Below are 8,336 nucleotides of genomic sequence, written 5' to 3' on the forward strand. Positions count from 1 at the left end.
TTAGGGTGAGGAGATAGGGATGCCTGGACTATATGTCATCTGAGTACAGCATCACCGCTATTGATTAACTGAGCAAACATCAGATGGAGACACCAAACATTTACACAGAAATGTACACACACACAGACACACACACACACACACACACACACACACCTAGCTATTCTGGGCTATGGCAGATGGTGGTCAGATAGACTCCTGTACAATATATGGGTTCATTTTCGGGAGGCATCTTCCCGTGTATGTCCTGCCAAACCGGCACTGTCTGTCCACTCTACCAACAGGCTGCTGGTGATAATACGTTGGAACCGCGACAGATGTCTCTCATCAAACACCCAACTCATTCATAATGGAGTGAAAATTAGAACCCTAGACGACTGTAACAAGCAATGATTGCGAGGGCGAGTGTTTGAGATCCAAACCAGACCGTAAACCTGTCAGCGGGCTGACAATAGCCGATCAAATTTTGATCAACGATTCCCAGATTTTGGAGGCACCCTGCCATCACACCTCATTGATCATGTCATCTTGTTTTCTGATTAAAACCGCGTCACTTTGCAGAGAAGAAGCATCCATCTGTTATGCTAGCAACGAGCCATGTGTGTTTGGACAAAGTTGTTGTGTGTGTAAACACTGTAATGCTTATTTGTCCATGTGAGCCGTGAGAGAGCAACGATTGGGATTACAGAAGAGAATAGACAAATAGGAAGTAATCTGTCGGGGGGAAACAAATTCCTGCCCGGGGGCCAAATGTCCTGACTGTGTATGCTTTATGTGTGTAACAATTAGGATTTCACATCCCCTCATAATTACCAAATGTTGTTGACTCCCAGACATTACATGGCTTCAAAGCTGTTCCAGATGATTAGCAATGTGCGCACATCAGAGGAGTTGGAACTGATGAAACTGAATGATATCTAGCAGTTCGCTAAGTTTTAGCTACAGTAGTGACTTGGCTTAATGGATAGTAGTAGCACATGGTCAGTTGGTTCACCAGTTTGAGTGAAATATTTTTTCAACTATTACATATATTGCTATGAAATCTTGTACAGATTTTTATGACCCCCCCTTTGAGAATGAATCCTACTGACTGAACCATGGGTCGACATGGGTACAGATATCCATGTGGAGGATGAATCTTGATGGCATTTGTGATCCTGTCACTATCATTCAAATCAACCAGAAGGTCATAATTTTCACTTATCCAGTTCAATGAGCTAACGAGTTAATGAGTGGATTAGCACAACAGAGGCATAGCACCTAATTCTAGTTTTTATGCATAGCAGTCTTTGTTGGGCCTCCATCCTTCCTGTCTTTATCCATCTCTTTCAAACACCTTTTGGATGTTTTCTCTACAAAGTTAGTTTGCTTCTTTCCTGTTTTGAAACTACTTCAGCAGCATAAGCAGTCTTTCACTCAGCTTTAGCTGCGTTGAGAGACAAATCCTGGTGCAAGGGCGGACTAAATCATTTTGTGTCTTTAAGGGGTGAGAGGGGCCTCAGAGTGCTTTTACTTTTTTATACAAAGTTCAGTCTTTCTACTGATTTATTCAGCCAATTTTCATTTAGTTGTGGCACTTACTACTTAAAAATAAACAACTGCAAACAAAACCAAACTTTTAATTTCAGGCTTCAAATAAGTTTCACTTTTCATTCCACTATAATGACCCTGCAGGCATTTATGGTTACCGGCAGATGCATCTTAATAACTTTGGTGACTGTTTTCCACTAACACAGTTATGAGATTGACATTTGTAGATGAGAGTGAAATGTGTGGACAAGTATTAAATAGATGCCGTGAAATTTGGTTCAGATATGCATAGTCTTTTGAGGATGAACTGTATGATGAACTGTGACCCTGTGACTTTTTATCAAGTACCACTAGTAGTTACATTTTTTATTTTTTTGATTTAACATTTTGATGTTGTTGAGATATTCATGGTCCCCAGAAGATACATCTAATAAGTGATTGCTTGACTCTTCTTCTAGGGCAATCATGAGGTTGACATTTGAGATGTTTTTTAGTGAATACTTCTCCGTATATTGCCATGAAATTTGGCACTATCATTTATGATCCATGGAGAGTGACCTGTAATGATCTCTTGACTTTTCATTTAGAGCCACAGGCAGGTCAAAATTTAGTTTATGGCCAAAAACCTACAAAACTACATTCCTATCAGCCGAAGCTTTAATTTTGGTGTACATAATTAGCAAATCTTGCTACCACACTAAACTAGGATGAGAACATGGTGGATGGTATTCTATGTGCTAAACATCAGAGTGTTATGTTGTCTTTTTGAGCATGTTAGCATGCTGATATCATCATCAAGTTCAAATCACCACCTCACCAACAGCCTCACCACTGTGATCTCATCCCTGCTCATCATATTTTGAGGCTTGGGCAGGTGTCATTATATGACATGATGACGCCATGGGAAGTGTTTTGCATTGTATCTTGTTGCAGGGGTTGGCAGTTATGTTTCGGGCAACGAAACTACTTGGTTGATGACTGAATAGTGACTGATGTGACAGCATAACTCAACGGTGACTTTTACTTTCACACAGGACATAAAAACTTTCTTTAAAGTAAAAGTCCTGTTATTTTATACCCATCTACCTCCTGTTCTGCTTGCCCTCATCTGAATTTTGCACTCTTAAATTTATGTCTTTTGCTTTGAATGCTAAATGACGTGGCTGGGTTTACATTAGAGTTGGTTGAAAGCCAAAGATGCTAAAAGATTCCCCTATAGTGACACAGGGGACACCACCAAAGCAGCATATTTTGATGCCTTGGGAGTGAAACCAGGCTGGTTCCCAGTTGTCTGTAGACCCTAAGTCCTGTTGAAACCAAATTCAGATTTTTAGATTTCTACCTGTCTGCAATCATCATTTTAATTGGAGTTAAGTATCAGACCTTCAGTCTTCAGCCTCTTTCATCTCATCTGATCCCATTCCATTTTTTACTTCACATTTCAAGGTTTGTTTATACATGCTTTTAATATTCAGGAGTTGTGGTATTTGAGCAAGGTATGGAATTGCAATTGAAGTGCTAACTAGATGTGTTGGAAGCTGCCCAAGGGAATGTGGTCAGGGTTATGGCGTGGCAAAGAGAAACTCTGGAATGAAGAATAGAGGTTAGAGTGCAAGAAGATTGAGACTCCTCACACTGCAGGGAATACAGATCTCATGTGAGCATTTAAAAACATTATGGAAGGGCCATTTAAAGCTTTTTTTAAAGATCCTCAGCTGTCTAGATAATGCTGGTGCTTACTAACTCAAATACATGGACTTTGTTCATACGTATTTCCCATATTTTGCAGGATTTGTGACAAAAAGTGAATATATGTAATAAAGTTTTAATGATTGCTGCATATCTGAGTCAGCTAAGATGGATGCACTGTAGATAAAGAAGTGGTGGAAAGAGCCAGGGCTGAATGGTAGAGTGACTATCAGATAGAGATTCACTTTCTCCTCTAAGGGAGGGGAAGTGGCCATTAGTCAGGGAAGTAATCTAATCAATGTTGTTGTGCACAACAGTGCAGACAGCCGCAACGCATCACCGAGCGCTATTATTCTTAGTCATGTTCTCATTGAGGGAGAAAACAGCGGCTCCCGACCGCCCAAATCTCCTTCCTCCATGTGTGCAGGTCCTGCAGCGGGAGGCTGGATACATGCCGCGCCACAGATAGAAGGAGAGAAGCTGTACTGACTGTTAATATCATATCCCGTTAATGCATTGAAAACAGTAATATAAATGTAGCAGGTAGAAGTATATTATCAGCATCCACTCCTGTACTCAACCTTCATTTTCCTGCTGTGCTGGTTTATGTTGCGGTGCCCCTTGCATGTGGTGATAATCTCTGACTGGGCTGCAGGAGAGATAGGTGAGAGATGAAAGAGGAGGAGAGAGGAGAACGGCGCTTTGATGGCCAACTGCCACGAGTTCGGCCGAGGTCAGACTGCATAGCACCACACTTCATAAACTGTTTGGGCTACAAAGCCGCGGGGAGTATGAGGATTAGACAATAAAGTTTAGTGGCCAAGGTGCAAATAGTTTGTCTGTATTCATATATTTAATGGACTCATCATTAGTTATACAGTCTCTCCTTTTTATCTCTTTCCGCCTTGATTTTCTGTTGCTGCTAGAGTTACATGCACAAGAAAAAGAGCAAGAAAGTAAGAAAAAAAACATTTTAAAGATATTAATTGTAGCATATTATGTTTTCTATGTCAAAATATCGTGTGCAGTTAGTGATTGAGACATTGTTTCTGTTCAACAAGGTTAAGCATGTATCAGATATTAATACTTAACACATTGCCACTGTATAACATAATTTTATAGATATTTGATAGATGCCTCTCATCACCTGTTCACACCGGCCCGGTCTTTATAACAGTTCAAAGCCTCACAGGGTTAAGTGATTTTTTTGATAGACAATTCGTTTGGAATATATGCTGAGCTAAATTCCTTTGAGCCCTCCAATATCACCGAAAGCACATTTATGGCAACAGTAAATCTTATGGGGCTCTATCATAAAGTCATATCCCCCTATCGATTTGGAGCCCTTAGAGCCCGGGCCGTGTTAATGCTACACCAATTTTCTTGTCCTTCATTGTGCAACCCGGGCCTGATGAGAAGGTCAGCCTTGGCATCCTAAGTGGAGATGTGACATGTGAATGGCGGCAGCTTGTACACATGCAGGGAATTTACAATTGAGTTATTTCATGGTCTTAGTACTTGACTACATGGGGAGCTAGAATCATGTTTTGAGAATTGTGTCTTCTTAAGGACTCTCAAACCTTTGAAAAAGAATTGATGCAATTGAAAAATATGTTAAAAAATGAATTTGATATTTTGAAAAATGTCTTTTTACTTTACATGTAAAGGTTAGATGAAAAAACCAAGACCACTCTATCTATATGCAATAACACGCAGACTACAAGCAATACATTAAGGCAAATATTTGGGACTTTACCTCTATACATGGCACATTCTTTTAATGCTTTGTACTTTGAACCTTTGCACATTCCTTTTAGTGAAAAAAGACGATTTTGTATAAATAATTCCTCATTTCAACTTCATGAATCAACGGGTTGTCTTACACTTCGGCACTTTCAAAGCGAGCAACGGGAATAAATAGAAACAGCTTCAGATGAAAGTTCAGCTCACATACCAGTAGCCAGTAAGGAGAACTCTTTTGTCAGCTTCAAATCCAAAATATTGTCATATTGCAGCTGTATTTGACACCTTGGGAATGAGAACAGGTTGGCATGGTCTAGAGAAGTGTCAATCTCACATCTATTTTTCAGCAAAAAGAAAGGAAATACCTTTTTTCCTTCCATGATATCAAACTATGCGATGAAACTGAGCGTTCTGCTGTAAACCGTGTCAAGATCCAACAGCTAATAGTATTGGAACCCTGTCAGTCCAAGAGAGAAAGAGTTGTTAAAATATAGTGTTTGCTTTCAACAAATACACTGTACAACTGTTTTCCAGCATGGATCACCAGGAGACAGTACAGCAGGCAGCATACTGCAAATGAAACCCAGTGCTGTTAACATATCGTATGCTGGAGAGGTCAAAGATCAAAGATTCACATGCTGGATGAAAACCAAACAGCAAGCATTCCATTTATCCACAACTTCTTTGTCCACCAACGATGCATTTTTAAAATGACACCTACTTTTCAAAACCATTCGGCTCTGAATGCTGTGAGGGCTCTGAATTTTTGAACACCACCTCACTCTGTGCTGCACTCTTGAGTTTTCATTTCCAAACCGGCTTTAGAAACCAGAATGAAGCATCTGACCTGGAAAAAAAATTCATACAGGCTACCACAACAACAAACCGAACAGAGGACAGATAGATTAGAGGTTTCTCATTCCACCATTTCTTTAGAGTGACCGAGAGGACTGCTGGCTATATTACACTGAAAATCTCACATGGTTCCTTTTAAGGCGACGGCTTAAATGGAACACAATCCTGTGCTCATGTCGTGTAGGGCCTTTTCGGTCCACTTTTTACACGGCATTACACTTAGATGCAAAGACAGAAAATAAACTGAAAAATATCAGCCAATAATGCATTGCTACAAAAGTTGCTATTTGTGGGCTGCAAAGTAAAACTTGAGAGCTCCCTTGAAAGGGAATCTGATCGTGGCTAATGCCCCTCATGGTGCTTAGTGATGCAAGTGGCCTCTTTCACAACGCTGCCATTGATAGAAGTGATCAAATCATTTTCTTGACTAATAGCCACTTCCACTCCCCAAGGAGAAAGCAAATCTGTGGCCGATGCATGTGATGTTCCCATCGCCACGGACGTAACTTTGATCTCATTAATTTATTCGTACGGGACAACTGTCTGGGACAATCACCACATGGGAAGCCTTAGAACTAATATCCATCATCCTAATCAGTGTGATAAAAATGGAAACAAGCCTCTGAAAGACCACGCTGAGAGAGGAAAAAAAACAAAAACATCTAATATACAGGGTTATCTTTAGTCCTCAGATACATGTCATAAATGGCCAGTTAGTATTACCATGTATAGCTGATTGAATAAAATAGAATTCTTTATTTCATATACTAAAAAAGACACACAAAGGGTTAATTAATTTCTCCAGAGAGAAAAGACATTCATTCATTTCAGTCCCGAAGTGACTTGAGCTTCAGAGCGTAGTGAGTTTAAACATCATAAGTGGATCATGCAAATCAATTGCCCCCTTATCACATTTAAAGCTGGAGCATGTTGGCTCTCAGCACTGGTGGGCCACTTGAGGATTCCTGAACGACCGCTTTACCGTTCACCCAGGAATGGAAGTGGTAATTATTCTTCCACTGTCTCTGGAGGGTTTCTCTGAGTCACTGGTTCATGCTAAAATTGTTCCGATGAAGTTGCATTTGTGGTGACGGCAGGGAACAGAGTGTGTATTTTGCATTTTTTTTTTTAGAAAAAGACGATAACATTATTTTTTTCATATACATATCCTACTTTGATGATGTTTTTTATATTTCTTCTACAAATATATCACAGTGATTTACATTTTTATGTTGCGAACGCTGAAAGAAGGCGACATCAGGCAATAATAACACAAGCCTCCAGGTTAGAGATCACATTATTATTTATTTATATAATTTATTTGATAGATAGTTTAATGCATATTAACATGGTGAAACGTCAGCCTGTTACAAACAAGTTGTAGTAACTGATGATTCACATATAGAGATTATAGCTATTGCTGGTTTCCAACTCCTGTCCCTATTTAGGCCTGTAGTAAAGAAAAAAATGAAGATATTAAGGTTACATGCAATAACATGCATGTCAACTTTCCCCCTCAAAATGCAAGTATTTTGTGTGAACCACACTCTAAAAGTATAAATTCATAAGGTCAAAAAAACAGTATTGTCTCTGTAAAACATGAACTCATTTTCAAGTAATATACTTCATAAATCCACCATTATAAAACAACTCATTGAAATCAGAAATATATACGTTATAGAGCTTTTGGTCCAGAGGAAAACGCAGTTCCTCTGTTCACTGTCATTTGTTTATAGACTAATGTTGACCTGACCAATATCGCGGTGCCACTGACATTGCCATTGTGGCGTCTATGTATATTTGTCTGTTACGTCACCCACCAGCAGGAGTGTTTATTGGTCTGATCAGGCACGTAGCTTTCTGGTAGTTGTAGGTTTTTTACCTCTTGAGCAAACGCACCCTTTTTCTCTGTTTTCTGTGGTCGTTCAGCACCACTTTCAAAAGGATTTGTGTCTTTCTACTGCAGAGACGGCCTTGTTTGATGTGAGGGCCTTCTTTATATTGGTGAAATACTTATTTAACAACTATGAGGAACCACTTTTATCCAAAATATGATCCATTGGCAGTATGAACATAATGATTACAGCAAGTGAAATGTTTGCCATACCTTGCATAAAAAAATAGCCAATTTTTTTTAAAAGTTAAATTACAACAACATGCTTTAGTTTCTTGGCTTTTCCTAGTTTAACTGCACTTTCATAGCGATTTCTCTGTGGCTATTTTTTAGTCCTGGCACTAAAAGATAACGTCTGCATGCTTACGAGATTGGCTCAGTTACCTTTCCAACTGGGGAATTAGCTGTCCATGAGCACAACGCCAGACATATGTAATCACTGAAAAAATCTCAGATGTGGACGATGATTTAGAGGCCTGGCACAAGAGTATTAATTCATGACTTTATTGTATGAAACTCCCTTCACGTGGGACCTGATTATGATTCATGAGATTTGATTTTCTGCCATAAAAACACCTCAAATGTTCAGAATTCTTCAGGCTTATCTATGAAAAACCAACAGTTG

The sequence above is a fragment of the Plectropomus leopardus genome, chromosome 21 (genome assembly GCF_026936395.1).
Source record: "Plectropomus leopardus strain MGB_pleo_1.0 chromosome 21, ASM2693639v1, whole genome shotgun sequence".
NCBI lineage: Eukaryota > Metazoa > Chordata > Actinopteri > Perciformes > Serranidae > Plectropomus > Plectropomus leopardus.